The sequence below is a fragment of the Carcharodon carcharias genome, chromosome 5 (genome assembly GCF_017639515.1).
Source record: "Carcharodon carcharias isolate sCarCar2 chromosome 5, sCarCar2.pri, whole genome shotgun sequence".
NCBI classification, from domain to species: domain Eukaryota; kingdom Metazoa; phylum Chordata; class Chondrichthyes; order Lamniformes; family Lamnidae; genus Carcharodon; species Carcharodon carcharias.
This window is the reverse complement of record NC_054471.1, coordinates 31,017,405-31,041,493: the sequence shown is the minus strand read 5'-3', so window position 1 is coordinate 31,041,493 and position 24,089 is coordinate 31,017,405.

Below are 24,089 nucleotides of genomic sequence, written 5' to 3'. Positions count from 1 at the left end.
TTGGATAGGCTAGGGTTGTTTTCCTTCTGTCATCTCTCAGTGTCTTCTGTTCTAATTGAGGTGTACAAAGTTGAGGGGTCGAGACAGGAAAGACATGTTTTCCCTAGCTGAGGGGTTGATTACCAGGGGGCATAGATTTAAGGTGATTGGTAGAATGATTAAAGGGGACATGAAGAAAAACCTTTTCATCCAGGTAGTGAGCATCTGGAATTCACTGCCTAAGTTGATGGTTGAGTCTAAAATGCTCAACTCATTTAAAAGGTACCTGGGATCTGCACCTGGTGTGCTGTAACCCACAAGGCTACAGATCAGGTGCTGGAAAGTGGGATTAAAAATGAGTGGCTAGTTTCTTTATTCTCTTTTGTCTCAAGTACGAAGGGCTGAATGGCCTCTTCCTGCACCTTAACTTTTCTATGATTCTATAGGTACCTATTAACATTGTCCTATTCCTTTTTCCCTCCTTTGCTTATCTGGCTTTCTCTTGAATATGCCTATGTGGTTTGCCTCAACCACCCCTTGTGGTAGCTTGCTGCACCTTATAATAGCGCTCTGAAGAAATGTTACATTTTTTAACTTTTTGGAATTATTATCTTTCTTGCCCCGATTCTAGTTCCACCTGCAAATGGAAACATCTCTGCATCTAACCTCTCGAATCCGTTTAAAGGCCACCATCAGATTACTTCTCAGTCTTTTCTAGAAAAATTAGCCTCGGTTTTTTTTTCTGCCCTTCTTGGCTTGACTAAGACCCCAAGCAGCTGCTTAAATGTGAGAACACCTCCCCAGAGGAAACATTGTTTGATTGACAGCACAGGCTCTCTGACCTCTGTGGTCAATTTCACAATGCTTGTTGACCTAACTTAAGTGGTTTCAAGGATTTGTGATCTTTGAAACTTCCAAGGGCCTGGATGATTAACACTTTTTTATTAGCTTGGTCCACACTTTTTTTCATAGGAGAAATGTATTAATAGATTGCATTTTTCAAAGCTATATTTTTTTTAGCAGATCCCACCGTACACGATGGTGTTCATTGGTCCTAGAAAGTATATAGTGGATCAATAAGCATGGATAGGGGGAATTAGGGGACATAAGGATGGGTGGAAGGGCAGAACTTGGCATAGGGGACAAGAGAAGCCTGAAGGGGTGAGTGGGTGCATGAGGTGGCATGGATGGGGCATGGTGTTTGGAGGGGTGAGGGCTTCAGGACATTTTTTCCACTGGGACAAAGTCCCACACACTGAGGGGGGTCTTTTAAACAGCCCAACTCAGCACCCGGCAGCCCCTGTGGCTGTCTCCGTCCTTCTTCCGGGGTCAGCGGGCCTGACACCAGCCCTAACCCTGCCCCCAGCAATGAAGATCCCATCTTTGTGGGCACTTTCTCCCGAAGTGGGCAGGCTGAGCCAGGAATTTTCCTGACTCACTCACCTGCCTCGAGGATGGAAATCCAGGCCATTAACTTTGTTTCTCTCTTCACTGATGCTGTCAAACCTGCTGAGGTTTTTCAGATCTATCAGTTTTTATTTCAGATCTCCAGCATCTGCAGTATTTTATTTTTATTGCTACTGATTCTGCTACTTGTCCCTGGACTCCACATAACCAGACCTTAGTCATAAATCTACCATATGGTAACTTATCAAAGGCTTTTCAAAAATCCAAATATATTATGCCTAATGGAATAACCTGCCTGCTCTTTCTGTTACTTTCTCGAAGAATCTACTCTGTATTTCATCTTCAATTTCGAAATGTTTTGCTGTCACATTTTTCAGTAATGGCATTATATTTCCTACTATTGATGCCAAACTAATTGGTCCAGTTCCCTGGATTTGTTCTGTCTCCTTTTCTCATATGCAGGAATGAAATTAGCTGCCTACCAGCCCTCTGCACCTATTCCCTTTAAATAATATTTTTGTATATATTTCACAATGCCAGGCCCAGATGAAATGCAACCCAGGCTGTTGATGCTCAAAGGAAGTAATAGCAGAGGCTTCGATCATCATTTTCCAATCCTTTCTGGCTACAAATGTAGTACTAGAGGACTCAGAGGGCTGCTCATTTTTGTATCATTCTTTAAGAAGGGAGAAGGAATAGGCCGAGTGGTTATAGACCATTCAAGGCAACCTCGCTAGTGGGCGAATTACTGGAAAAAAAATTCAGAGGGGTGGTACAAATCGTACCTTAGGATTAATCAGGGTCAGTATAGGTTTGTTCAGGGAAAGTTGTGCCTGACGACCTTGATTGAATTTGTAGAGCAGCTAGCAAGGAAGTTTGGTGGCAGCATGTTTGACAGAGTCTTCCTCGATTTTAGCAAAGGATTTGACTCAGTCTGACATGGCAGTCTCACATCAGTGGTAGGGAAACTATTGAAGGAGAGATTCTGTCCCCGCCTGGAGAGGCAAGGTTTGATCAGGGATAGTCAGCATGGCTTTGTCAGAGGGAGGCCATGCCTAACAAATTTGATTGCATTTTTTGAGGAGATGACCAGGTGTGTAGATGAAGGTAGTGCAGTTGTTGTAGTTTATATGGATTTCAGCAAAGCCTTTGACAAGGTCCCACATGGGAGACTTATAAAGAAGGCAAAGGTACGTGGGATACAGGGGAATTTGATAAGGTGGATTCAAAATTGGCTTAGTTGTAGGAGACAGAGGGTGATGACAGAAGGATGCTTTAGTGATTGGAAGCCAGTGTCCAGTGGCATACCACAGGGATCTGTGCTGGGTCCCCTATTATTCGTCATTTATATAAATGGCAAAGATGACTATGTGGGGGGTAGGATTAGTAAGTTTGCAGATAACACAAAGATTGGCTGGGTGGTTAACAGTGAGGTTGAGTGTCTTGGGCTACAAGAAGATATAGGCAGGATGGTCAAATGGGCAGATAAGTCGCAGATGGAATTTAACCCTGAAAAGTGTGAGGTGATACACTTTGGAAGGAGTAATTTGACAAGGAAGTATTCAATGATCGACATGGCACTAGGAAGTTCTGAGGAACAAAGGGACCTTGGTGTGTGTGCCCATAGATGCTGAAGGCAGAGGGGCATGTTAGTTGGATGGTGAAAAAGGCATATGGGATATTTGCCACTATCAATCGAGGATCGATTACAAAAGTAGGGAGGTCATGTTGGAGTTGTATAGAATCTAGATGAGGCCACAGCTGGAGTACTGTGTGCAGTTCTGGTCACCACATTATAGGAAGGATGTGATTGCACTGAAGGAGGTGCAGAGGAGATTCACCAGGATGTTGCCTGGGATGAATCATTTAAGTTATGAAGAGAGGTTGGATAGACTTGGGTTGTTTTCATTGGAGCAGAGAAGACTGAGGGGCGACCTGATCTAGGTGTACAAGATTATGAGGGCTGGATAGGGAGCAGCTGTTCTCCTTAATTGAAGGGTCAGTCAAGAGGGGACACAAGTTCAAGGTGAGGGGCTTGAGGTTTAGGGAAGATGTGAGGAAAAACTTTTTTACCCAGAGGGCGGTGACGGTCTGGAATGCGCTGCCTGGGAGGGTGGTGGAGGCGGGTTGCTTCACATCCTTTAAAAAGTACCTGGATGAGCAGTTGGCACATCATAACATTCAAGGTTATGGGCCAAGTGCTGGTAACTGAGATTAGGCAGATAGATCCGGTGTTTCTCAAATGTCTGTGCCGTCTCAATGGGCTGAAGGGCCTCTTCTGCACTGTGTGATTCTGTGATTCTGTGAATAGTAATTGTAGCCTTGTGTATGTGCTTGACATTACTTATTTCAACAAATATTTTAATTTACTTTTTAAAAATCTCAGGCTTGGTGGGCTTTACTTCTGAATTCAGTGCACGCATCTCGAAATAAATACAAATTGAAAAACCATTGCGATAGCGTGACCAAGTTTCCCTTATGGATTTGGCTCACCTGGCGGACATATCTGCTGGGTCATAACAAAAATAAAAGTCAATGGAATTCGAGGGAAGCTGATGAAATGGATCCAATATTCACTCAGTAGCAATATGCAAAGGGCAATGTCCAACAGATGTTTCTGACCTTCTTTAGTTTTTCAAGGAGTTGGGCATCGTTGGCTGGGCCAGCATTTTTACTACTCATCCCTAGTTGCCCTTGAAGGTGGTGGCGATCTGCCTTAAACCGCTGCAGTCCATGTGGTGTCGGTATGTCCACAGTGCTGTTAGGGAGGGAGTTCCAGAATTTTGACCCAGTAACAGTGAAGGAACGGCGACATAGTTCCAAGTCAGGATGGTGTGTGGCTTGGAGGGGAACCTGTAGCTTGTGGTGTTCCCCTGCACCTGCTGCCCCTCCTCCGAGGTGGTGGAGGTCACCAGTTTGGAAGATGCTGCCAAACGAGCCTTGGTGACTTCCTGCAGTGCATCTTGTAGATGGTACACACTGCTGCTACTGTGCATTGGTGGAGGGAATGGATGTTGAGGGTAGTGGATAGGGTGCCAGTAAAATGGGTTGTTTTACCCTGGGTGGTGTTGAGCTTCTTGAGCATTGATGGAGCTGCACTCACACAAGAAAGCGGAGAGTATTCCATGACACTCCTGACTTGTGCCTTGTAGATGGTGGACAGGCTTTGGGAAGTTGGGCGATGAGTTATCCTCCACAGAATTCCTAGCCTCTGATTTGCTCTTGCTTATTTTTATGGTTGGTTCAGTTCAGTTTCTGATCAATGGTATCCCCCAGGATGTTGATAATGGGGGATTCAGCGATATTAATGCCATTGAATATCAAAGGGAGATGAATAGATTCGCTCTTGTTGGCATTGGTCATTGCCCAGCACCTGTGGCATGCGTGTAACTTGACAAAATGAATCAGACTTCAATATGTGGATTTGATTAAGAAGTTTAGAAATGATACTAAACTTAGATAAAAGCAAAATACTGGGAATCTGAAACAAAAGCAGAAAATGCTGGAGGAGTCATACAGACTTCAACCGTTAACTCTGGGCTGGATTTTACCGTCGGCAAGTGGGGGTGGGGTCCACTTGCCAACCCGTAAAATGATGCACGGTGATGTTGTGGGAAACTCTTGACGTCACCCCACCCCATTTAAATTTTCAGGAAGGCGGGGGCGCAGCAAAATTAGCTGCGCACCCGCCGACCTGTCAATGGCCAATCGAGGCCATGGATAGGGTCAATTAATGTAATTAGCGGACCTGCCCATCCAACCTTCAGAAGCCTCGGTGGCAACTAGAAAAAACATGAAACCTCATCCACGGGCGGGATGAGGTTTCATGTAGGGCTTTAAATATTTTAATAACGTTTTTTTTGGAAATTACGAACATGTCCCAGCTCATGGGACATTGTCCCATGAGGGGACATGTTAGGGAAATTTTATTTTTCTATTTTGAGCTTTTTTACATTTGGAGCCAATCTTCCTTGAGGCTGCACTTAGCTTTAGAGGGATGAGTGCGCACTTTCGTGCGCATGTGCGAAAGAGCACCCTCACGATTTTGGGATTCCCCCACCCGCATAGGGAGTACATATCGCCTCCCTGTGGATGTCACGCAGGGCGGGCCTTAATTGGCCTGGCCACGTAAAATGGCGCCGCGCCTCTGATCGGGGGTGCCGATCGGAAGCGCACCCATACGCGTCCGCTCATCAATTTTCTCCCCGACGGTGGGGGGGGGTGGATTCATTCCTCTGTTTTTTATCTCTGCACAGATACTGTTAGACCTGCTGGGTTTTTCCAGCATTTTCTGTTTTTGATACAAAACTTAGTTGTGTGCAGAAGTCATCAACAGATTGACCATGTGCAGAGAAAAGTGACAAATGGGAATTCAATCCAGAGAAGTGTGAGGCAATGGACTTGGGGAGGAGGGTCGATAAGTTGGTCAAAAAGGCACACAGGAAACTTTCTTTTATTAACCGAAGGATAGAATATAAGAGTGTGGAGGTTATGCTAGAACTGCGTAAAGCTCTAGTTAGGCCACAGCTGGAGTATTGCATACCGTTCTGTTTGCCACATTACAGGAAAGATGTGATCACATTAGAACAGGGTACAAAGGAGATTAACAAGGATGTTGTCCTGAATGGAGAATTTTAGCTTTGAGAAAAGGTTGTAGGCTGGGACAAAAACAAAAATACCTGGAAAAACTCAGCAGGTCTGACAGTATCTGTGGAGAGGAGCACAGTTAACGTTTCGAGTCTGTATGACTCTTCATTAGAACTAAGGAAAAATAGAAATGAGGTGGAACATAAACTGGTTGAAGTGGGGGGGTGGGGTGGGGGGAAGGGATCAAAATAGGCTAAAACGCAGAGATAAAACGATGGATGGAAATACGTTTAAAAATAATGGAAATAGGTTGGAAAAGAAAAATATGTAAAAAATATATATATATAAAAAATTATAAATTATTAGAAAGGGGCTGGGGATGGAGGAAAGATTTCATGATCTAAAGTTGCTGAACTCAGCATTAAGTCTGGAAGGCTGTAAAGTGCCTAATCGGAAGATGAGGTGCTGTTAACCCAGTTTGCGTTGAGCTTCACTGAAACATTGCAGCAGGCCAAGGATGGATATGTGGGCCTGGGAGCAGGGTGGAAAGTTGAAATGGCAAGCGACAGGAAGGTCTGGGTCATGCTTGCGGACAGACCGAAGGTGTTCCGCAAAACGGTCACTCAGTCTGCGTTTGGTCTCTCCAATGTAGAGAAGACTGTATTAGGAACAGCGAATGCAGTAGACTAAATTGAGGGAAGTGCAAATGAAATGCTGCTTCACTTGAAAGGAGTGTTTGGGCCCTTGGACAGTGAGGAGGGGGGAAGTAAAGGGGCAGGTGTTGTACCTTCTGTGGTTGCATGGGAAGGTGCCGTGGGAGAGGGTTGAGGTGTAGGGGGTGATGGAGGAGTGGACCAGGGTATCCCGGAGGGAATGATTCCTGCGGAATGACGCCGTTGGGGTGAAGGGAAGATGTGTTTGGTGGTGGCATCATGCTGGAAATGCTAGAGGATGATCCTTTGAATGCGGAGGCTGGTGGCATGATAAGTGAGGACAAGGTGGACCCTATCATGGTTCTGGGAGGGAGAGGAAGGTGTGAGGGCGGATGCGCATGAGATGGGCCGGACATGGTTGAGGGCCCTGTCAACCACCGTGTGTGGAAAACCTCGTTTAAGGAAAAAGGAAGACATGTCAGAAGCACTGTTTTGTAAAGTGGCATCATCGGAACAGATGTGAAGGAGGTGTAGAAACTGAGAGAATGGGATGGAGTCCTTACAAGAAGTGGGGTGTGAGGACCTGTAGTTGAGGTAGCTGTGGGAGTCGGTAGGCTTGTAATGGATATTGGTGGACAGTCTATCACCAGAAATAGAGATAGAGAGGTCAAGGAAGGGAAGGAAAGTGTCAGAGATGGACCATGTGAAAATGATAGAGGGGTGGAAATTGGAAGCAAGTTAATAAATTTTTCCAGGCTGGGATTGTTTTCTTTGGAATAGAGGTTGTTCGGGGGTGATATAATTGCGGTGCATAAAATTGAAGGGCCTGGATAGAGAGAACACTAAGAACCTATTTCTATTTATAGAGAAGTCAACCAGCAGGGGGCATAGATTTACATGAATAGGTAGAAGGATTAGGGGGAATTGAGGAATTTTTTTCAGCCAGAGGTTGTGGGGTCTGGAACTCACTGCCTGAAAGGATGGTAAACATTGAAACTCATATTGCAAGAAGCTCTTGGCTGTGCTCTTCAAACACATAACCTACAACAAGCTGCAAAGTGGGATTAGACTGGATAGCTCTTTTGTGACTGGCACAGAGATGATGGGCTGAATGGTCTCCTTCTTCCCTGCTGTAAAATTGATTTGGGTTCATGATTCTAGCAGCAGCTCTGCTATTTCTTCACCGACTTCTTTTAATTTGGGGAGATGCAGCCCATGCAGGGGCAGAATTTTCCATTTGACATGTGGGGTCCGCGCGTAAAATTACGCGGGGTGATGTTGGGCGAGCGTCCCGATGTCACCGTGCGCCATCGCGATATTTCGCTGGGAGGGCGTGCGATGAAGTCCAATGCGTGCCCTTCATTAATTCACGGGACACTTAAGGCCCTTTAGTGCTCAATAGACACTGATTTTTCGGCGCCTGTGCTATCTTCAGGTTGCCACACGGGCGCAACGGGCAGGCGGGTAGGAGACACTAGTATTAATTTCACCCACGGGCGAGATAAGAGGGCTCAGTGGGGTCGTGAATCTGCTCTGTGAAGTATTTATTGTTGAAAGTTTTTCAAACTTGCCTGTGTGATCTGCAGTACTTCAGAATGCATCCCAGCTGCTTTTTCTGGACTCTTAACCTTCAGGTCAGGGCTCTGCAGTGAGCAATCTTTTCCAGGCCTGCAGGTTTCTGGAAGCCTTCCTTTAGCCTGGGTATGGGAGCTGGTATGGAGGCAGCTCCTCTGAGGAGGAAGGGGGGACTAGAAGGTGGTGGTGGCCAGGAGTGTACATTCAGCCTCCAGGGGAGCCATCTTAGGAAGGCCAGGTGCAGGCACAAGGGACGCAGGGGCAAGAGGTTGTCCAAGGCAGAAGGGACCATAGGAGACGCCACTATCCTGCTGCCAGGGTTTACAGGCGGCGAAGCAGCTACCTCAATATAACTGAGGTGCAGGGCCGAAGGAGGCTCTGACTCTCAAGCGAGACAGTCAACTATATCTGTCAGATGATTGGCCCTGAGATATCTCCTCATTGTGTGGGCGGACACCCCATGTCAACGACTCTGAAGGTGATAGTGGTTACATGCTGCACTCTCCACAATCTTGCGCTGGGAAGGGGGGATGCAGTGGACGATGAAGACGCCGCCAAGGTCATCAAGGTCAACAGGACAGTAGAGTCAGCAGGCTGGCTCAGGTGCCACTCCGAGCGAGGACGCAGTAGCTGCGGTTGCACACGATGAGTCCAGCAGTGAGTCCGAGGATGAGCAGGCATAGGGAAATGTTAAGGGGGTAGACGCTGACCCAGGACCACTCCAGGGAGGCAGGGACACCTGGGATGCTTTAATCCAACGAACCTCTAGCTAGCACACCACAGCTGGATCACCAGGGCAAACCTGGGCTGCCGCCTCGATACTCGTCACCTAAGTGTAAAATCTGCCAGGTTAGCAGCACTAACTAAGGGCCTTGTAGATAAAGGTGAATGTCCAACAAATCACTCATTACACTTTTGTTAACCATACACATGCAGAAGAAATGAGGCACCCTCAGCCATGGTCACACATCTGCATTTAATGTGTGAAGGAAAGGAACTTATCACAAAGAGAAAACAATAGCGTTAACAATCAAAAAGAAATCATAAGGATCTCATCTTGGGCCAACGCAAAAGCACCAGTGATAAACCCGTGCTTTGTCTGAGGTGCCTTATGTTTATGTTTTCGGGTGTTATGTCTTGGTGCTGCCCCGTCGCTCGGAGTGGCGCCTGAGACAGCCTGCTGATTCTGCTGTCTTGTTTGTCTCGATGACCTTGGCAGCTGTCCTCTGGTCCGTGGAGCCTGTGCTGGCCCCGCCTGGGAGGGAGATGCCAGTTCCACAGTTGGCATCTCCCCAGTCGTCATAGCCTCACTGGATGATACGGTCACTGAGAGAGGGGTGGAGGAGCTGCTGCCCTCATCCGGAGCGCCCTGAGAGGAGCCCACAGAGACGCCAGGCACCTGCTGCGCCGACCTGAGGTCACTTCAGTCCTCCCTGCTCACCGTGGATGGATGGGCAACGAGCTGGGAAGCTTGATGCCCACACCATCTCCCATACTGGCAGTAAGCAGCTGAGCTCAATGCTGGTGTGAGGGCTTGCTGGTCAGAGCGCATCCCCAGGAAGCCCTGATGGATCTCCTGGAGGAGCCTCTCCACGAGAGTCGCCACTGTCTCCATAAAGGATGCATGGCGCTCGGATGTGTGGCTCATTGCTTCGGCGAATGTCCACATAGACCCCTCCACCACGGAGACCATGCCAAGCATAGCCTCATGTATCAACCCCAGATGCTCCCGCACACCCAGCCGCATTTCCTGCACCTGCTGCGTTGTGGAGAACTCCAGAGGCACATCATCAGGCACCGACTGAGCATGTGCCTGATCCCCTGCAGTCCTCTGACTGTTGGCACCATGGGCACTCTCTGTCTCTGCCAGCTCCTCCAGCGAGTACGAAGTGCCGTCACCAATGTGCCCCGGGACACTAGCCGTTCTTCTAATTCCTACTGAGGTGCTAGTATCTGCGCTGGTGCCTGCCTGGCAGAAATGGTGTGACGCTGATGAGACTTCAGGCCCCTCAGGTATGAGAGGAAGCATCTGCTGCTCCGCCTCCTGGCCCTGCTCCAGTGATGCTGAAAGGAAGACAGTGGATCAGTTAACGTGCAGACAAGGACAAAGTTCATCCCTGTCCCCCCCCGGCTCATTATGCGCTTAACTTTCCATAACCAATGGTTCAGAAATGTTTCAGCAATAACTAATTTAACATTCAGCAGCGCTATAGCTGTTGGGAGGACAATGCTGACCTCAGTGTTGGGCATAAATACCTGGCCATGGCACCCCAGCCTCACCGATACCAGTAGACCTGGGTGCATGGCACCTCTCCAGTTCAAGGGCCTCCTGCTCTAAGCAGCTTAGTATGGAGAGCTGGACCTGGCCACCTCCAGTCCTCATATGCTCAGCCGTGTTTTGCACATTCTTCTCCTGAAAAAGAGAAAAGCGTTGATTAGGGCAAATTGCACATGGACTCTGTTTGTGTATGGCACACCCCAACCAGAGTGAGACATATCAGGCCTCCAGTGCCTCCTCATCCCGCTGCTGCCGATCACTCAGCTAGGCCTGCTCCCCACCTCCCCATCGACCCCTTGGACAAATGCTACCTACATCACATTGGGAACCACACGGTATTTCCTCCCATAGCAAAGAGGCGCAAGCACGTGCAGCGTAGAGAGTAGCAGATAGTTCATTGCTGCGCCACCTTGAAGCTCCCCTTCCACCATCTCATCACCTGGACTAGGACATGTCCTGAGTCCTGAGTCTGCGCCGAGGTGCATCTACTCCAGGTTGCCCCCAAAACCAGTCATGTGGGACTCAGGTCAACAAATGGTGCGGGGGGAAATTCATCTCCTCATGACCCACTCAGGCCGACCTTGGCATGGGCACTATCTGCTTGCCCACCCAGCAAAGGAAAAGTGCCGTCAATGATTCAATGCAGTCACAACATTGAGACTTGGGGGAGGGGGGGGGCATGCGGGGTGGGGGGGAGGTGGTTTGGGCACGGGGGGCGGGGGTGCGCAGAGGATAAGGATATCTGCTGGGTTAAATGCCCAATGCCAACATGGTACTCCCCCTTGCAGAGCATAACAAAACGTTGAAGCGCTAGCAGCACTAGATCCAGGTGCGTGGCACCGCATCGCTGGAGCTCACCACCACCCCCGACCCCGTCCCAGGCATGTTTCGTCATGTGAGCAGGGGGGGTGTGGGGGGGGGTGGGGGCCTCCTCCTCCCATCCTGGGGAAGCAACATCTCCCGCCGTGCTGCCATCTCCCCAGAGAAACGATGACTGGCCCCCCCGGTGGCCTACCCTCTAGCCTGGCCAGCTCACCCAAGCCCCTCTGCTGCAGCCTAGCACTGGCCATTGTGAGGAGCCTACAAATGCCTACCAGGCCTTCTTTTAAACAGATTGCCGGGTTGCCATTGGACCCGGTGGTCTGTGCACGCTTGCTGCCGCCTGCTCACTCCCGCTATCCTCGGGAGCTGGGGAATACGCTGAGTGCGCCTTAATTGGCCCGCCGGCGTAAAATGGCGGCGTGGACCCAATCGCCGGTGACGATCAGGTCTGCGCCCGCCCACACCTGCTCCCACTCCGCCAGATGGAAAATTCTGCCCCAAGAGTTCTGTTAATTTTGTTTGATTGTGAATCAAATTCCACCCCCCCCTTGAAATATTTTAATGTTCTTTTTGATCTATGTTTCTAATGTCAAGTCCATCGTGTAACTACCTTTGTTAAACACTGAGACAATGTGTGACCGTGGAATACTTTACTGTTTCTTTTTCGTAATTCAATCTTTTCTTTGCTTTCTTAATTGCTTTGACTTCTTTCCTAAAAGCGTTTCATATTCTCTTTTGCCATCCATCGCATTGTTGCCTACATACTTTGTATATTTATTTTTCTTTAATTTCATTCTTGCCCTTGTTTCTCCATCCTTGGTGTGGTGTGACTGGTCAGTTTGTGCTTGCTTTTTAGTTGGGCGTCTATCTCTCCTACTATTCATACTTTTAAATGGTTCCCATTGTCATTCGATTCTTCACGTACCTCAGTAATCTTTTTCTCCCCAACTTACTTTACTTTGCTCTCTTTACGTCCCCTTAAAATCAAGTTTTTCCCAAATGATTAATTTGTTCTTTGTCTTTCTTGCATCCTTTTCAATCATTACGTTAAACCTATGGGGTTGGATTTTACAGGGTGCCAGATAACTGCTCCACCCACCTCGAGTAAAAAAGTCAGTCGTGAGCCAACCCCGCCCGAAATGCCGACTGCCCCACAGCCAAAATATGTTTGGAGGGCCTTTCATCGCCCAAGATAGTTTTGGGAAGGAAGTTCACTTTCGAGAGCTGCCGGCTAATCCAATTGGGGTTTGGCAGCTCTGTAGTGCCAGGTTCAAGTGGTGGCCATCTGCTGGACTAGCCGTATAAATGCTGTGGCTACAAGAGCAAGCCAGAGGCTGGAAATCCTGTGGAGTGTAGCTCACCACCTGAGCGCCCCCACCCCCCAACCCCTTCCGAAGCCTGTCCACCATCTACAAGGCACAAATCAAGAGTGTGATGGAATACTCTCCACTTTCCTGGATGAGTGCAGCTCCGAAAACAGTCATGAAGCTCGACGCCGTTCAGGACCATGCAGCCCGCTTGATTGACACCCCATCCACCACCTTCAGCATTCACTCTCTCTACCACACAAAAGGTGGCAAGTGTGTACCATCTGCAAGCATTGGGAACTAGAGTTAGTATTAAGTAAGTTATATTTGTATGCGTGCATTAGGAATAAGCTACAGCTTTAAGTTTGTTTATATGTTTTTTTAACTTGAGTTAAAAGGGTGAAACCTGGGTCTTTGTTTCACTTTAGAATGTTGCCTGCAAGTGTGTAGGTTTTTATGCCTGCATTTTAATGAGGTTTTGCGATCTTGAAGTGGTTTTGGGAAGTTAAAACAAATTAGTAAAATTTATGGCACTGGCTATTTGGCCACCATGTCTGTGTCAACAAAGAGCTCCCATTATTTTAGCTCTTGGTACATATCTTCCCTGTAGGTTATTGCTTTTCAAGTGCATATCCTGGTATTTTTTTAAAATGCGAGGGTTTCTGCTTCTACCCCCCCGGCCCCCATGCCACACTTTCATGTAGTGAGATCCAGACCTCACCACTATCTGGATGAAACTATTTCTCCTCAACTCCCTTCTGATCATTTTTACCAATTGCTTTAAATCTAGTTATTGACCTCTCTGTTCAGGGAAATAAGTCCTTCCTATCCACTCTATCTAGGCCCCTTGTCATTTTATACATGTCAATTAAGTCTCTCCTCAGCCTCCTCTGTTCCAAAGAAAACAACTCTGGCCTATGAAATATTTCTTAATAGCTAAAATTCACCATTCCTGGCAACTTCTTTGTAAATCTCCTCTGTGTCCTCTCTAATGCAGTCGCATCCTTCCTGTAATGTAGTGACCAGAGCTGTACGCAGCACTTTAGTTGTGGTCTAATTATAGTGATCTAGTTATAATTTAACCTTTTGCTCTTATATTCTATGCCTCAGCGAATAAAGGGAAGTATCCCATATGCCAAAAAAGAGTCTAATATTAGATGTGACTTTGTGGTTGGGTAACATTTGCTGAACAATTAGAATTGCACTAACAACCAATTTAAGATTATTAGTTAGGCTCAGTGTGGCTCACCTATGCTTGCTAGAAGCTACATTTATTCATATGCAGGGACCTGTCCCATGCAGATAAAAGGAATGTGTGCATACATTGTATCTTCTTTCAATAAACAAAAGATTGACGGACAATAGCTTCCAGGTGCATTCTCCATGGCAATTCCTCCCTCAGACTTGACTTGCCATCCAATCAGCACCCTTTTCTTGTGTGCAGTATAAATTATTGCTCCCTTTGAAATTTGGCATTCTTGCACCTGTCCTGATGAGTGCAAGATGAAAAGCTTCGACAGCATGTCTCTTTTTTCTGTAATAGGCAAGCTCTGTAATACCAAACGACTATCCCATATGCTGCCTTCTGCAAATGTCAAATGATGCTAGGTCAATTGTTTAATTATAAGTCTGTAACTGATATAAATTTTTGTTAACCAAAGTTAAGGAATATGGAGCAAAGGAAGGTATATGTTGCAGAGTTAGGTTGCAGATCAACTGCTATCTTATTGAATAGAAAAATAGGCTTGGTAGGCTAAATGGCCAACTCCTGTTCCTGTGACCAAATTTCCCTATCCAATATTTAACACCCATCTTCCTTAATTATCTTGCATCGTCCAAAAAATAAAATAGGTGAAGAAAGATACAAAGCGTTCATCAAGAGCCATGCCTAAGTCTTCCACTGCCAGGCCACCCCTTCCCTTGGCTATCCTCTTGCTCTTTGTGTGTTTATCAAACATCTGTTGGCTTTTCTTGATTTTTACATCAGTATTTTTTTTAATGCCCTTATTACTTTCTTAGTTTCCTTTATAATTGCACCACTGAATTTTCGATCCTCCTCTAGGCTTCCCACAGTATTGAGCTTTCAGAATCTGACATAAGATTCCCTTTTTATTCTCTTCAGTGTCTAACCCAGAGACTGCACGTTAAGCTTCATGTGCAATAGCATTCCCCTGGAAATCCACGAAGGGAAGAAAAATCTTTGGAAGACGTGACTAGAAACAAGGCAGATTCATGATCTATCACAAATGTGTGAGTAAAATTGTCAGCAAACAGTGATGTGCCTGTATGGAATTCTTATGCCATTATGACAATAAACAATAAGCTGTTAAAATTGCGGCAAATGAATTTCAAATGAACACACTGACCTTTACTTACCATTACTGCACAGACAGTATCATCTCCAGTGTGAGGATGAGGTCGTTATGCTGGAGAAGAGCTGGTTACCATTTTCATGCATATGACATCTTGCTAAAATGTCAGAACATAGGGCTTAGGACTTAGAAGACGGAATAAGCTGTTCAGCCCTTTGAGCCTGCTCTACCATTCAATGAGATCATGGCTGATCTGGTTGTGGTTTCAACTCTACTTGCCTTTTGCTCCACCATAGCCCTTGATTCTCTTGCCTATCAAAAACCTGTCTAACTCAGCCTTGAATAAATTTTAAGACCCAGACTCCACTGCTTTCTGGGGAAGAGGATTCCACATACTAACATCCCTCAGAAAAGGTTTCTCCTTATCTCCGTGTTAAATGGGAGACGTCTTATTCCTAAACGGTGCCCCCAGGTTCTGGTCTCTCTCAGTATCTACCCTAACAAATCCCGTCAGGATCTTACATGTTTCAGTAAGGTCACCTCTCATTCTTCTAAACCCCAATGGGTATAGGCCCAACGTGTTCAACCGTTTTTCATTGGATAAGCCCCTCATCCCAGGAATGAACTGAGCAAACATTCTTTGAACAGCTTCTAACGCAAATGTCTTTTTTCAATTGAGGAAACCAAAACTGTTCACAGTACTCCAGATGTGGTCTCATGTCTTTTTGGTGACAATTTTATTCAGAGCAGTGCTTTTGGCACATATGGAGAAACTCGGCCAAACCGTTTCTGATAAAGAATCCTCTGACACTCGGTAGTATTAATCTAGGAAGTTCAATTTCTAGTCTGTGGTGAGATAACCGATTTGGCCAGAGTGGCAACAGGGGCTGATTAGAGCTGGCAAGTGAAAAACATCAACCTGGCCATTGAGGAACCATACCTCAGGATGGTCCTGAGCCTTCAGAGGGGCAAAAGCGATGGGATGCCCTTGCAGAGGCTGCAGAAGAGGTTTACTGGAATGGTACCAGGAATGAGGGTCTTCAATTAAGTGGAGGGACTCGAAGCTGGGGTTGGCTGAGAGGATACGACAGATGTATCCAAGATCGTGAATAGTTTTGACAGAGTACATAAAAATCAACTGTTTCCAGTTGCAGAATGATCGGTCACCAGGGGACACAGTGCAGGTGATTGGCAAGAGAATAAGAGGACATAAAGAAACTTTTTTTTACACACACTGGCTTGAATCTTGTGCTTGTCTGGCGTGTGCGATTGGCAGGCCCGGGAGCAGAGGTGAAATGCGCTTCTGGCACCCCCCCACCCCCCCGAACACGATTTCACGCTGGCTGGCAATAAATGGGCAGCCAGCGTGAACGGGAAGAGAGTGGGTGCCAAGGAAAAGTGAGGGTGCAAGCGGGTGCTCCTAACAAGCTCCCTGAAGATGGACAGCGGCTGCAGACTTTCCTCAGGGAGCTGCAGACTTGTACCGGTTAAATGAGAAGAAAAAAAACGCGGCAAACTGCGTCTATGCAGCACATTCAAGCACCTGACAGCAGAATCCAAAAAAACGTCAGTCCCCGGTGTCATGAAAAGCCGATTACAGCCACAAATTACTTATGGGCATATTGAAATATTTAAGGAAGGCGTGTGTGTTCTTAAAGAAATACAAGTGAGGGCACTGAACGAAAGATGGCTGATGATGTAAAACAACCACTTTCAGTTTAATCCACGTAGGATACAGACTCGAAACGTTGACTCTGTCTCTCTCTCTCTCTCTCTCCACGGATGCTGCCAGACCTGCTGAGTTTTTCCAGCCCTTTTTGTTTTCGTTTCAGATTTCCGGCATCCGCAGTATTTTGCCTTTATTTACCTATTATCCATCTGCTGATTCATATCTCAATGTGCGAAATGGTCGGAGACCAAAGAAAGCAGACTCTGGGTGCAAGACAAGGGCCAGAATTGTCTGCCCCCATTGGCATTGGGCACCATGGCAGTTGGGTGGGGGAGGGGGCAAAATGGCAGGAAGGCCAAAAATTGGCTTAACACCAGCATGAACGCCCAGTGGGATGGCAGTACACCAAACCCGCTGGAGGCCGCAAAGTAAGGCCTGACTGGAATTATTTCCACAACCCCCACCCCCACCCACCCCCCCCAACACCCTACTCCCCCATGCCAGATTTAATGTTGTGCCATTGGGAGAAAACACCGGCTGAGAGCACACCTGGACAAGTGAGGTGCAGAAGTTGGGACTCGCCATTAGAACCTGGCTCAGATCTCAGGCATCCGAGGGAAGATGCTGGAGGAGCTCATGGAAGGCGGGAGGTCTCCTTTGACTTCTCGGGTCTGCTTTGGAACATGACAGTCTTGGCTATGGGCTACCACAGACAATTTGCGAAGTGGAGGAGAGGAAGATATAGCTGTGAGTGGGAGAGGAATGTGCACCTGGTGGGGTGGGAGATGGTGTAGGGGAGGGGGCTGGAGGAGTGAGGTTGGGAGGAGTGGACAGAAGGTGTCAGGGTGAGGTGGGGAGGAGGGTGAACTGGAGAAGTAAGTGTAAGGGGGGAAGGAGTCTGGGGAGAGGAAGCAGCTTGGGGGAAGGAGTAAGGGTGGAGGAGGGAGTAAGGGTGGAGGACTGAGTAAGCAGGGGGTGGGGGAATGTCCTGGTGAGCTTGTAAGGGAGGGGGTCTGTGGAATCAATGACAGTTCGCATCCCAGGAAGCAGAGGCTGGATGTGGTAGGAGGGAATGGTGAGTATGAGGGGGCAAAGCGAGCCGGTACGATGGACGGGGAGGGTGTGACGGCAGTGGTAGAAGGGACTGTGAAGATGGTTCGCGGGGACTCTGCGGTAAACATGGACCCTGGGAGTCAGAAGGAGGAGGTCGGGGAGTCAATGTGGATGGTGGATTCTCAGGAAAGTAGGGAACATGTACGTTCATCTGGACATCCTTGAAAGACAAAGGTTCGGGTTGGTAGGTGATGGTGGGAATGGACATGGGTGACCGGGGAAGTGGAAAGGATTGGGGAACTTATGAGAAACTTGACTACGACCATGTTTTTCAAATCTAAAATGAGCTGAGCCTTGTCTTGGACGGGCGCGGACGCTGCATTGGAGCGCAATCAGTGGCTGGGTGGAGATGCAGGTCACCTCAGATAGACAACTGAAAGCGAACCCAGCAGGCAGTCTTGAAAATGCTCGGGGCAGTGAAATGAGTGTGATGGAAGAAGGCTGCAACCCATGTGTGTAGGAGACTGCTTGCACGAAACTCCAAAAAGCCTGCCACATACATATGTCTCCATCCAGAATCACTTGTGGTCTGGCTGCTGAACTGCCAGTGGTGGGGGGCGGTTGCAGGAGAAGGACTCATAAAGCCTGTCAATGAGCTGAAAGACACCATTACACATTATTCAGTGACAAAATATGTTCACCCGTGCAACTATTTGTGATCAAATTCTTAACTTTTCTAGGCCTACCACTTCTTTTAGGTGCTGCCCTGCTATCCACAGCATGGGTGGAGACAGCCTGTGCAATGGTCGGCCCTGTTGCCTCTGACTTTGGTGTGCGTCGTCTGGAGAACCGAGGCCTTCAGGGCCTCAGCTTGCTTTGGCTGTCCTCCTGTGGGCCAGTTGCTCCCTCTGCTGTGATAAGAGACGAAGTTGAGGGGATCAGAAGCAAAGGGGACCCGGAGGGAGAGGACAGCCTCTCAGATTTCGGAGTGGATAGCCCAGGGGTGTCCTGCTGCCACTCCTCCTCTCTTTAGGTGCGTAAGGGCCTTGGCCTGACTCCTTGAGGGAAAGGAACACCAGGACTGATGTTGAGGTGCTCGGTTTCTCTCTCTCGCATTGCCACTGCAGGAACTCGCCCATGGCTACCGCGATGGCGTACAGGTCTGTTCATATCTCTGTGTCCTGGGCCAGGATCTGCATGGCTTCCACCTTCCTTCCCAAGGAGACCCCCACATGCGCACCACACTATATCATCAGAGAACAGGTGGACGCTCTCCTCTGACTCGCTTGCCCATCTGCTGAGGTTTTCCAACAGCTATGTGTGATGTTCAAACGCCTTCTGCTGCCTCTTCATCATTGAGTTGGAAGGCTGAATCCAGAGGCTCATCATCTGACTCAAACCTCCGATGCCTCTTCCTCAGCAGTCCTCTGAGTGCTGCGGAGCTTGGCTGAACCTACTTCCTCCTGCAGGCACATGCCCTTGCGGTCACCGCCAGATTGTGAACCTGAGCCTGCTCTAGATCTAGGTCCCACTGTGGTGTGTCTGCGCTGGTGGAGGGTGTGGGTAAGCGCTGTGACTGGTCTTCCAAGCAGCTTATTCCCAGCTCTTCAATGGAGGAGGTGTTCTCTTGGCTGGAGGTGGGCATCTGGATGGAGCTGAGGCCCTGGTTGGCTGAGCGTATCGGTCATTTGCGGAGCTCCCTGTAAACCAAAGTAGAGATAATCAGTGCATAGCAGCAGAGTCAAAATCAGGAGAGAGAGCACTCACAGTTGCGTTGAGAGAGGGATAATGTTGTGCAGGATCCTCATGAGGGTGTTCACTGACAGTCACCGCAGGCACAGTCCACGTCCTCACCAGTCAGCATGATGGCATGCTCCTGAAGTGAGTGAGAGGCCTAATGTGGACCACTACCACCCCCCCCACCCCCCCCCACCCACCCAACCCTGGTCTTGGACCTCTCCCTGCTACTGTGAGCCAGTTTCTCCTGCATGAAAACAGATGGAGAGAGTGTGAGCAAGACACATGGCACTGCGTGGAATGTTTGTGTAGTGAGCGGAGCCATGGACAGGATGAAGACGCTAGCTCCAGAGGATATGAGCCTGGTTGAAATGTGGGGATGTGTGTGAGAGTTAGTGGTGTTGTCCCTTGAGGTGTGAGATCCCTGTGGATGTGTGATGGCTTTGAGGATATGAGTTGAGAATGATGAGGAGGTTGACTTACCCTCGCGGAATGGATGAGAGTATCCATCCTCTTCCTGCACTGTGCTCTGGTGGAGCTGCCCCCCACTGCCACTGCCTCCAAGGCCAGATTGGTGACTGGTGGACCTCCTGTGGCCAGAGCAGGGGCAGATGTCATCGCGGTGACCTTCCACTGCATCCAACAGGCATCCCAGAGAGGCGTCACTAAATTTGGGGGCTGCCGAGTTCTTTGCTTGCAGGGCTATGTGTTGCCTGGAGCAGTCCTGGTTTGAGGACCTGAAGTAGGCATGCATATTAAATATGGCACCCAGAGTGAGGAAGCAGTTTGGCGGGCAAATCTGAACCCACCCACCAGCAATCCCTCAGCATCTCTCGCCCACTGGAGGCACGACAGCAAATGCCACAATCAAAAAGGAAGTGGGACAGCTTTTACATCTAACCAGGTGTCTCCAAACCCATTGCAGCACTGTCAAAGTCAGTTCTACTCGAAGCACCCATCTTAACTGCTGCAATATGTTGCAATCTATGCTTCATGGGCAAGCCAAATACTGGTTCGTATATCTTTTTTAACTGTTATTTGGATTCTTAACTTCTCATTTCTGATTTGTGTTGCATTTTCATTATTTTACTTGGGTTTTTAGTAACTAGTAAAGTACTTGTTCTTTGATTCCAGAAAGCCTGTTTAAGTTGGCTCCTTCAAAAAAGAAACATTTGGACTGGGGTAAGGGATCCTTTGTAAATTACCCTTGATGTGACCAACCAAGGGGGTTGAATAAAGAAGGGGAATCGGCTCACCACCCCCCTCACCCAGGAGCATAACAAAATGGGGGTCCCATTAGGGAAGTTAACAAATTGAGGGACCTCGTCTGTGGACCAGTCGTTGTACCAGACATCTTTTTTTAAAATATATTCCACCCCAGACATTTCATCCTGCCCTGGATCGAGGTTGTAGTAAAAATGTGATGGTCACCTGGACAATTTGCTGGTCCACAAACTGTAAAAGTGGTTGGACCACCTAAGATCGGTTTCAAGGGACTTCTTAATGGGCACCCACTGAGCGAAACGTTGTGCAAGTACCTGATGACGTCAGGATGCCTGATGTCTTCCCGCATTGATTTCACAAGTTGGTGGGTTGGGCAGCTCACCCGCTCAAACTATGTAAAATTCCGACCAGTGTGTTTTTCTGATGTGCAATACGCTGACTGAAATGGCAATGGTTGCAGATTCAATAATAGTAGAATTGGATGAGGGCTTGAAGGAAAGAAAGACAGAGCTGTGGGAAGAAAACAGGAAGCTGATCTTGGACAGCTCCGCAACGTACCAGTTCGGAAATTTTCAATTAGTCCCCCAGCCTCAACAGCTTTTCGGGAGATGGAGTTCCAGATTTCCACTGTTCCTCATGGAAAAAAGTGTCTCCTGACACCACCTCTGAATAGCCTAAACTTTACGGTTATGCCTCACTATTTTGGACTGTCCCACTGATGAAATTAGTTTCTACCTAGGAATTTCTTTAATTAGCTCACCCATTGGATCTAATTGGATAGCTCTTTTTTTAAAAAAAACCGGCATCTTAGACCGACAAGCTTCCTTATGTGTTAGGAGCATTTTACGTGTTCTATTCTGAGTGAGAGTGAGGTGAGAGTAACTGCCCATGACATTAAGGCAGCATTTGACCGAGTATGGCATGAAATAGCCCGAGCAAAACTGGAGTCAGTGGGAATCAGGGAACAAACTCTCCACTGGTTGGAGTCATACCTAGCACAAAGGAAGATGGTTGTGTGTTGGAGGTCAGTCATCTCAGGACATCACTGCAGGAGTTCCTCAGGGTAGCACCCTCGGCCCAACCATCTTCAGCTGCTTCATCAATGACCTTCCTTCCATCAGAAGTGGGGATGTTCGCTGATGATTTCACAATGTTCAGCACCAATCATGACTCCTCAGATACTGAAGCAGTTTGTGTCCAAATGCAGCAAGACCTGGATAATATCCAGGCTTAGGCTAACAATTGGGAAGTAACATTCGTGCCACACAAGTGCCAGGCAATGACCACCTCCAACAATCCAAGTCTAACCATCGTCCCTTGACATTTAGTAGCATTACTATCGCTGAGTTCCCCATTATCAACATCCTGGGAGTTACCATTTATGAGAAACTGAACTGGACTAGCCATATAAATACTATGGCTACAAGAGCAAGTCACAGGCTAGGAATCCTAAGGCAAGTAACTCACCACCTTACTCCTCAATGCCTGTCCACCGTCTACAAGGCACAAGTCAGGAGTGTGATGGATATGTACAGCTCCAACAATGCTCAAGAAGCTTGACACCATCCAGGACAAAGCAGCCCGCTTGATTGGCACCCCTTCCAAAATCATTCACTCCTCCACCACCAATAAACAGTGGCAGCAGCATGTACCATCTACAAGATGCATTGTAGAAACTCACCAAAGCCCCTTGAGCAGCACCGTTCAAACGCACAATCACTACCATCTGCAAGGATGAGAGCAGAGATGCATGGGAACACTACCGCTTTGGAAGATCCCCTCCAAGCCACTCACCATCCTGACTTAGACAGGAGATTTTCTGATGTCACCATCCTGACTCCTGCCCGGTTGTGTCTACTAATATTGCTTTCATGGAAGGGTTGGAGTTGGGGCTACTGAATCCTGAAGCAGGCCGGAGGTGGGGAATGGAGGTGGGCAGATACCAAGTTGGCAGGTTAGATGGCCCACCTCTGGTCCCTGAGACTTCAGCCCAGTTCTGTACCCTAGTGTTCACACCCGCTACCCCCTCCCCCCTACCCCCTTACCCCCATAACCCCTTGGTCCTTGTATACTGACCCTTGTCCCCATCATACCCCACTTGCCCCATGTCCCATAATGCCCACTCACTCGGTATCCACTATGAACAGAACTCACGATTCCGAGAATAACATTGGGAAGTCTTTGAGATGTTCAAGAAGCTCTCAAAATAAAAACACAGTCATTCAAACTCCACTTGAAAATTTTTAAAATCATATTAAGTAGTCATGAAACTGTCAAAATACACAAGCATCCATTGAGAGACCACCTCAAATAACATAATCCTCTGGGTGGTGGGTGGTGGGTGGTGGGGGGGTTTGGGGGAGGTGTGGGCGATGGTACTATAGTGGTCATGTCGCTGGACTAGTATTTCAGAGGACCAGACTAATATCCTGGGTACATGGGTTCAGTTCCCACTATGGCACCTGGTAGAATTTAAATTCAATTAATAAAATCTGGAATTGAAAGATCGTCTCAGTAATGGTGACTATGAAACAAAGATTGATTGTTGTAAAAACCCATCTGGTTTACATTAGTATCTTTCCTTTAAGGAAGGAAACTGCCATCTTTACTTGGCCTGGTCTACATGTGACTCCAGATCCACAGCAATATCGTTGACTCTTAATTGCCCTCCAAAACAGCCTAGCAAGCCATTCAATCCAAGACATTTAAGAATGGGCAACAAATGCTGACCTTGCCAACAATGTCCACAGCCCATGAAAGAATAAAGAAAATAGCTCATAAACTGCCAACCTAAACAAAGCTCACAGACCCCTTGACAATTGTATCAACAAACCCTGCTGTACTGAATCTATCAATAGATTTTGGAGCTCAGCCAAGCATTCATAAATGAAATTCGACTGCACAATAGTGCCAAAAGCACCTCCAGAGCTGAATATGTTAAAGCCTTTGAAGTAGTGGAACAAATGGCTGACATCTCAATCAATGGATAGATCAAAGCACAGGGCACAATTTAAAAAAAAACATTCATGGGATATGGGTTTTGTTGGCTGGGCAGTGAATTGTCAGAGCAAAATCTGAATCTCAATACTATTCAATGTAGAGGAGCACTTTATTCACTGGATAAACTGATGCATTGATAAATTGACAAATTGAAGAGGATGCAGAGATGCTTCAGTGCGATTTGGACAAGCTGAGTGAGTGGGCAAATGCATGGCAGATGCAGTATAATGTGGATAAATGTGAGGTTATCTACTTTGATAGCAAAAACAGGACAGCAGATTATTATCTGAATGGTTATAAATTAAGAGAGGGGAATGTACAATGAGACCTGGGTGTCCTTGTACACCAGTCGTTGAAGGTAAGCAAGCAGTAAAGGCACCTTCATGACCAGAGGATTCAAGTACAGGATCAGGGATGTCTTGCTGCAATTATATAGGACCTTGGTGAGACCACACTTGGAATATTGTGTGCAGTTTTGGTCGCCTT